The sequence below is a fragment of the Penaeus monodon genome, chromosome 39, assembly GCF_015228065.2.
Source record: "Penaeus monodon isolate SGIC_2016 chromosome 39, NSTDA_Pmon_1, whole genome shotgun sequence".
NCBI lineage: Eukaryota > Metazoa > Arthropoda > Malacostraca > Decapoda > Penaeidae > Penaeus > Penaeus monodon.
In genome coordinates, this window is record NC_051424.1 from 19,940,951 (window position 1) to 19,950,637 (window position 9,687).

The window sequence follows — 9,687 nt, forward strand, 5'->3', positions numbered from 1 at the left end:
TCTCTTATTCCCCTCTTTCTCTTTTAACCTTTCCCTCTCCTCTTCCTCTTTTCTCCTCTCTTTTCGTCCCTCTCTCTTTTCCCCTGTATACCTATCTATCTATCTACCTATCTATCCTTCTTTCTGATTATCTACCTCATTACCTATCTATCCATCTCTCTACCTATATATATATCTATTTATGTCTATTTCAATCTATTTCTGTTTTATATCTTTTTATATATCTGTCTATCTATCTATTTATATACCTTTGTGCGTGTTTGTGTGTTTTCATTGGTGTTGATTCCTACGCCTTTCACTTCCTTCTCTCTCCCTCTTCCTCCTCCCCTTTTCCATCTTTCCTTCTTCTTATTTTTCTCTTCTTCTCCCTCTCCTATTTCCCCCTCTTTTTCTTGCCTCTTCCGCCTACTCTCCTTTCCCCTCTCCTTCCGTCTCTCACCTTCCACCTACCCTTCCTTCCCTTCCCTTCCCTTCCCCTCCCTTGCTCTCTCCTCTCCTTCCTCCTACTCTCTCTTCCATTCTCCGTCCTTTCCTCTCTCTTCCCCTCTCCCTCTATCTCTCCTCCCTTCCCCTCTCCTTCCATCTTCCACCTTCCACCTCCCTTCCCTCTCCCCTCCCTCTCCCCTCAACCTTCTCTCCCTCCCTCTCCCTTCCCTTTCTCCCACCTTCCATCCCCCCTCACATTCCTTCCCCTATCCCTCCACCTCCCCTTCCATCCCCTCACCCTCCCTCTTCCCTCAATTCCCCACTCTTCCCCTTCCCTCTCCCTCTACCTCGCCTCCCACCTCTCTCCTCCCCTCCACCCCCCCCACCCCCCCCCCTCTCCATCCACCTCCCCTCCCATCCCCTCACCCTCCCTCTCCCCTCGCGTCTTATCACCGCGACCTCCCTCCTCCATCTCCTTTGCGTTCAGTCTTCCTGCATCCCGCTATCTCCTCCCTCCCTCCCTCCCTCCCCACCCCTCCCCCTGCCTCCTTTTGCTTGCGGATATTCAAGCAATTGCCGATACGTTACGGGTTTTCTACATGTATAAGTGGGCGCATGAATTACCACTCGTGTTTATGAGCGTGAAGGGTATACGCTTTCAGATATACGCCTGACATATGGGTTAATATTTCCTCGTAAATTCCTTTTATCTCACCCGCTCACACATGGGCGGGTGTGCCACAGGGATGTGTATATGTCTATATATATTCATATCTATCTATCTATCTGTCTATCTATTTATCAATCTATCTGTCTATCTGTCTAGTGTGGTATTGTGTGGTGTGTTTTTATGGTTTTATATAATATATTATATTATTTTATTTATATATATATATATATATAATATAAATATTATTTTACTCAAATTATAATAATAATAATTTAAATAAAATTTATATTATAATATATATATAAATATATATATGTTATATATAATATATATTTTATATATATATATATAATATATTATATATATAATAAAAATTTTGTTGTAATTTTAATTATATATATTATTAATAATATATAATTATATATATATAAATATATAATATATTATATGTATGTATGTATGTAGTATTTCGTGTTCTTATATATTTTGTGTGTATACAAAATATAAAAATTATATTAAAATTATATTATATATTATATTATTAAAATATATATATATAATATATATAATATTATATATATGGTTTGGTGTGTGTGTGTGTTTGTGGTTTGGTGTGTGTTTGTGGTGTGTGTGGTGTGTGTGTGTTTTGTGTGTGTATTTGTGTGTGTGGGTTTTGTGTGTTGTGTGTTGTTGTATGTATAAAATGTATACAAAATTTATTATATAATATTTAAACATATATAATATATTATGTAATATATATATATATATTATATATAAAATATATTATATATATATAAATAATATTTACATACACACAGTTATAAAACATAGTAAATTATATATTATATATATTATTTTAATATATATATTTTATATATATTATATTATATTATTATATTATTTTATTTATTTAATTATATAATATATAAATATATATATTATATTTTCATTTATGAAAAAACTACATAAAAATTTCCTATAATACATACTACATATATATATTATAATATATATATATAAATTATATATATTAATATTATAATATATTAAATGTTTTGTGTGTTGTGTGTGTTGTGTGTGTGTGTGTGTGTGGGTGTGTGCCTTTTTGTGGGGGTGTTGGGGTGTGTGTGGGGTGTGTTTGTGTTGTTTTTGTGTGTGTGTGTTGTATTTTGGGGTGGTTGTATGTTTTTTGTTTTTTTGTGTTTTGTTTTATATAAATAATATATATATATATATTAAAATTATCTATATATTAAAATATAAAATATTTTATATATAAAATATATATATATACCTATACATTTTAAAAATACTATATATGTATATAATATATATTATATAATATATATATTAATATATATATATATAATATTTTATATATATATAATTTTTATAATATGTATATATATCTGTGTGTTTGTGTGTGTGTGTGTGTGTGTATTTTGTGTGTGTATGTGTTTAGTTTGTGTGTGTTTTGTATTTTTTGTTGTGTTGTGTATGTGTGTGGTGTGTGTGTGTGTGTGTGTTGTGTGGGGGGGGTTTTTGTGTTTTGCGGTGGTTGTGTGGGCGTGTGTGTGTGTGTGTGTGTGTGTGTGTGTTGTGTGGGTTGTGTTTTGTGTGTGTGGTGTTGTACCTACTTTAAATATACATATAGATACGTACAAAATATATAATATATATTATTTTTTATAATATTATATATATATATTAAAAATATTATATAAAATATTAAAGTGTGGTGTTTGTGTTTGTGTGGGGGTGTATTTGTGTGTGTTGTGTGTTGTAAAGTGTGTGTGTGGGGTGTGTGTGTGTGTGTTTTTTGTTAGTTGTGTGTGTGTGTCTGTGTGTGGTGTGTGTGGGGGTGTGTGTGGGGTGTGGGGTGGTGTGTGTGTGTTTTTGGGGTTTGTGTGTGTGTGTGTGTTTGCATACATAAATATGCATATAGATACGTACATATATATATATATATATATATATATATATATATATATATATATATTTTATATATATAATTTTTATTATATATATATTATATATATATATATATCTATTATTTTTATCTATATATATGTGAGTGTGTGTGTGTTTGTGTGTTTATATATATTTATATATACGACACTCACCAAATGCTTATCACCACCATATTAATTGTCGAACAATTACCTGTCAACAAAGAAATAACTATCATCACAAACCTGTCACTAATCTAATAATTCCCTGTCAGCTATCACATAATTTGCATCACAAACCTGTCACCTATGATTTACCTGTCAATTTTTTCCTGAATCATCATCGGTATATTTACCTTGATCGAAAATAAGTAATGTATAAGTGTAAGGCTTTATTCACCGGTAAGGATTAATACCAATATATAATAATAATAATAATAATAATAATAATAATGATAATAATAATAAAATAATAATATATAATAATAATAATAATTAATGTTTAATAATTTAACCTATCATACAATGATATTGCATGATCGTCTGTAGGACAGTTGGTCATATTTGTAAAAAAGCAATATTCAATACCCGTAATCTTAATAATGTCAAAGCCATTTAGTTTGATATGCGAGCCTGTCTTACACTGAAACAGCTTGGGAATCGTTGCCCTAACTGGACAGTGCTGCAAATTTTGTCTCCACACTCCGGCTCTCTCTCTTCTCATCCTCTCCTCGCAACTCTCGCCATCGTCTTTCTTCCCTTGACATCTTAGCTCTCCTCTCTCTCTCTTCTTCCCCTCTCTTCCTGTCCAGTCTCTCTCCTCTCTCCTCTCTCTCTCTTCTGTCTTCTCTTCTCTCTCTCTCTCTCTCTCTCTCTCACTCTTCTCTCTCTCCTCTCTCTCTCTCCTCTCTCTTCCCCCTCTCTCCTCTCTCCTCCTCTCTCCTCTCTCTCTCTCTCTCTCTCTCTCTCTCCCTCTCTCTCTCTCTCTCCTCTCTCTCTTCTCTCTCTCTCTCTCTCTCTCCTCTCTCTCTCTCTCTCTCTCTCTCCTCTAATCTTATTATTTTTCCCATTGTGATTATATTTCCATTTGTTTCCACTGTGTTTCAGTTTTATTTTGATCTATGCTATTATGTACGATTTTTATCCTACTTAAATTCCTTATGACCGATCGACTAATTTCAGTCTTAGTGTCTGGACTAAACTCAGAAAATATATCTTGTTTATATTGTGCATAAATCTTAATAATAAACTATATCTTCAAATGATACCTTTCCCTTTTACTTCTCAAGGATTGAGTTTTTTTTATACAGACGACTTATGCTTTAGAAAACTTTTAGTTTAATACTGATAACTCAAGTATTATGAATATCTCAATTTCTTAAGTTCTACCTGAGATATATAGAGCTTTTAAAATCATCTGGTTACTTTTGTCTTTTCCTACACCTACTTTATTTTTAATTCATCCCTCTTCCCCTTTTCTCTCCTCTCTGTCACTCCCCATCTTCCTGCCTCCTTCCTTTGTACCTGTCTCGTCCCCTCCCTTCTTTCCCTTCTGTTTTCCCTTTCCCCCATCTTTTCTTCTGCTATCCCTCCCCCTCTCTCTTCCCTACATCCTGGTTCTTTACCCCCCCCCCCCTTTCCTTCTACACTCCCAACCCTTTCCGCGTCACTTAACCCTTTCCTTTCCCTCTTCCTACCCCCTCCCCATCTTTCTCTCCCTCCCCTCTCTGCCCTGCCCCTCCACTCCCCGCAAATAACCCCTCTCCCTCCCTTTTCTACTACTTCTTCCATCCCCACCATCAACCCCTCCCCCTTCCCATCTCCCCCTAACCTCTCCCTAACCCCCTACCCCCCCCCCTTCTATCCCTTTTCTCCTCTTCCTTGCTCAACACCCAAAACAAACCATTGGTTCGGATCCTGTCATATGGCTCAGGCTTCGGTTTCAAAACCCGCGAAACGTGTCACTCCCCGCGTTCGTTTCCGACTGACCAATGAGACGGCGGCATAAAACGTGCCATCGTTCGGACAATACTCGTAAATATAAGAAATGGTGTCCCCGCTGACCAATCACAGTGCAGCTTATAAAATCGGTAAGGCCCGTCAGCCAACACCTTCGGACGATGAATGGGGTCCATGAATTACGTAAATACTGTTTGTATTTGTGCGTAGGTGCGTGTGTGTTTGTGAGATTATCTGTGCCAATTGCTGTTTTTGTGTGCGTTTTTCTTCATCTGTGGCATTTTCTGTTTGCTTTAAACGTACACATTTGTCTGTATTTATGTGCATATATGTATATGTGCTTTTCGTATTTATCTGTATCAATTTCTGTGTTATCTAAGCGTACGCACTATGTGTACTTGTGTGCATGTATGTGTGCATGCGTGTGCTTTTGTTTTTTCTTTGTTGGGTTCTTTTTGTTGTGAACGTACACACAGTTCGCAGTTGTGTGTATGTATGCTTGTATTTGCTTGAGCTCACTTGTGCATATTTGTATCTGTGTATCTGTGACTTTGTACTTGTTTTTATCTGTCAATTTGTGTTTGTACTTGTTTTTATCTGTCAATCTGTGTTTGTACTTGTTTTTTATCCGTCAATCTGTGTTTGTTTTAAGAGTATACATATGATTTTTGTGTGTATGAATGAATGTGTGTATGTGTATGTATCCTTTTTTCTGTCTCGTATTCATATGTGTAAATTTCTGAATTTTTAAGCATAAGATTGTTTTGCTTGTGTATACGTATATTTCGATGTATAAGTGTATGTATGTCCCATTCTTTATGTGTATTTGTATACATACACATACCCCTATGCAAACACACACACACACACACACGTTAATCCATACACAAAACGGAGACTAATGATACAGTAAAAGACACATTCTGCTTTATGTATCAAGACATTATAAGATACAAATATACATTATGGGTCTTAAATGGGTCTTATAGAAATATATATGTGTTTGTGGAATGTTACTGTCGAGGAAAAATCGCGCTTCTTTTGTTTCCAGATTTTTTTTTTTTTTTGATGATAGTAAAAGGAAGAAGTCGATTTATTTATCTATTTATTTATTTATCATTTTGTCCGTTGGTGGTGTCCTTGTTGAGATAGTATTTATTCAGTTACAAATTTACGAGGTAGATAGGTATTTGGGTAAGCAGATAAAGGTAGATGATAGATAGATAGACTGAGAAAGAGAGAGACAGGGAAACAAAACAAAAAAAAAGTGAACAAGTAAGAGAAATGACAAATGAGATAAAATAACTTTCACAAATTAACAACCGAAATCAAAAACAATTTATTTTTTGCACTTTGTACCAACCTCTTATGTACCTTCCAGTGTTGACTTGGATTACATCTAGCAATTTATTAACCAGATTTTGATAAATCCACGTCTTGTCAACCTTTCTTTACAGGAAATCGTCACATCTACTCTTCATCACACACCTACTTTTCATCTACCATTCAGCAGACGAATCTCTCTAATCTACTCTAATCTACCATTCGATAGATCTACTTCTCATATACCCTCCAATACAGACCGAACTCTTTATCTACCCTTATGCTTAACGTAAAACCTAGTATAGACCTAGTTCATCTACCCTTTCTATCTACCCTTTCATCTACCGGTGAGTTTTCCCCGCCTCCAAGTGAGCCTATTTTGCTCAGGTGCCTAATTACACGTTGTCTCAAACTTACCTGTTATTAATGTGTAAGTCAGTACGGAGGTTTCAGCACCTGGGTTATAGGTGGTCGGTTCCTGGGTTGAAGTACCTGGTTGACTCGATCAGTTGGGATATATATATATATATATAATTATATATATATATATAAATATATATATATATATATATATATATATATATATATATATATTTATATATATATATATATTATGTATGTATTTGTTTATTTATTTATATGTATTTTCTCATTTATTTTATTCATTTATTTATTTATATTTATTTTTTCATTTATTCTATTTATTTATTTATTTATTATTTTCATTTAATTTTTTTAAATTTTAATTTTCATTTCATTTCAATTATTCTTTTAAATATTGTTTATTTGTGTTTATTTATTTACAATTATTATCAATATTATTCTTTTCTTTTTTTCCTTTTTTGTTTTTATTTAGACACTTTTGTGTGTTATTTATTAATCTATTTATTCATTTATTCATTAAGAAATATTATTGTTATTCTTTCTGTTTTTTTTCCTGGACTGATTTCTTTTCTTGGTTATATATATATATATATATATATATATATATATATATATATATATATATATATATATATATATATATATATATTTATTTATTTATTTATTTTATTTTATTTATATATATATAATTTTTTTATTATTATGATTTATATTATAATTACATTATAATTTTTATTTTTCTTTCTTTTCTTTTTATTTCCATGTTTCTTTTTTTTATTTACATTTTCTTTGGCATCCGTTCTTATCTTTCCCCTTGTCTCCTCTTCCTCCTTTTTCCTCCTTCTATCCCTCTCCCTCACCCCCCCCCCTCGCTTATCTCTCCCTCTCTCTTCCCTTTATTTGTTTATCTCCTATTACCTATTCCTTTTTCCTCTCCTCGTTTATTCTCCTGTATTTTCTTTCTCTTTCATTTACTTTTTCTTTCAATCCCATTCCTGCATTTTATCTATCTTCTTTTCCTCTTCTTTCCTCATTCCTTTTCTTTTCACTCCTCTTACTCTTCGTCTCCTTTCCACCTTTCTCTTTTTTTATCCAATAATTCCAATAATTCTCTTATTCTCTTTTTTCTCTCTCCCATTCTTTTCTCTTCTCCCTCTTCTTTCCTCCACTTATTCATCCCCCATCTTTGTCCCCCCCCCCCATTTCTTCCCCTCCCCTCCCCCCACTTCTTCTCCCTTCTCCCCCCTTCCCCCCTTCTTTCCCCTTCCTATTCTTCCTTCTTCCCCCCCTCTCCTTCCCCCTTCCGTTCCCCCGCTCATCTCCCCCTCCTGCTCTTCCTCCCCTTCCCCCGCTCATTCACCCCTTCCCTCTCCTCTCCGCCCTCTTCTTCTCCTTCCCCTCCCCCTCTTCTTCCCCCGTCCATTCATCTCCCTCCCTTCCCCCTCTTCTTCCACCACCCATTCACCCCCTCCTCCCTCTCCCCTCCCCCTCTTCTTCCCCCCACCCATTCATCCCCCTCCCCCCCTTCCCTTCGGACACCGCCACAGCCGCTACCTCTAATTGTTGTTTATCGCCCCATTACTCGCGCCCACGCCCGGAAGAGGGGGACACGAGACCATCCCGCCCGCGGCCTAGAACGCCCACAAACCCACCCGCCCACCGCCCACCGTCGCTCCTAAGCTGGTGGGCTCTTAATCGCCACCAGCCTGGGCTACGTTGTACAGGTGTTCCAAGCATAGTAGGGGAGGTGGGGGTGGGGGGGGGGTCGGTAAGAGGGTGGGGGGGAGGGGGTGATGGGGGTGGAAGAGGGGGTAGGGGGGAGGATGATTCCTTCCTCTCTTTTTTCTTTTTATTATTTCCTATTCACGTTTTTGTATCATCTACGTATCTATTCTCTCTCTCTCTCTCTCTCTCTCTCTCTCTTTCTATCTTAATCTCTCTCTCTCTCTCTATCTATCTATCTATCTATCTCTATCTATCTGCCTGTCTCTCATCCTCTCTCGCTCTCTCTCTTTCTCTGCCTCTGTCTCTCCCCCCTCCCCTCTCTCTCTCTCAATCTTGGACACATCCTCCTCCCTACACTTTTATCAGCCTTTTCTTTATCTATCATTCTCTCTTATCTTTTTCGTCTTCCTTCTCTTCCTTTTCTGTAGTGGAGGAAGAAGAAAAAATGGAAAAAAAAGATGGATAAGAGTTGAGAGAAAAAAGATAAAGAAGATGAAGATGAAAAGAGGAAAGAGAAACGAAGAAGAAAAACGAAGAACAAAGGAAGACGCAGAATATATAAGATAAAAAAGAGGAAGGATAAAGAGTAAAGAAAGAAACAAGAAAAAAAATAGGAAGAAAGGGAGGAAGAAGAGTAAAAAGATAATAAAAAAAAAAAGTTAATTTAATCTATCCCCTCTTACAAAAGCTAATCATCCCCCCCCCCCCCCGATCTTTAGCGCACCTCAACACAGTCTTCAAAAAATGCACATAATTACACCCTGTTTTTATAGACACATACCCTTTCGCCATATAAAAACCCTTCCATACTGACCTCATCTGCTTAAGCCATTCACTCTGTCACCCTGCCACACCCTCCTTCACCCTTCCTCACCCATTCTCGACCATTTTTTGATAACTCTATGTAGGAACCTGTATTATTAACGTACCTTATGGTCGTTGGCGAGTACAGGTGTGTGTGCGTGTGTGATGGGACAAGTTTACTTTCATGACAATAAGCTATTCGGAGGTTCAATAGCTGTTGGGAGGTTAGTTGTTTGTGTTCAGTTGTTTGTGTTCAGTTGTTTGTGTTCAGTTGTTTGTGTTCAGTTGTTTGTGCTCAGTTGTTTGTGTTCAGTTGTTTGTGTTCAGTTGTTTGTGTTTTGTTTGTGTTTTGTTTTTTTGCTTTGTTTTGATTTGCTCTGGATGTTTTTTGTTTTTGTTTTTGTTTTTGTTTCTATTGCGTAGTTTGTTTGTTAGTTGGTTTTC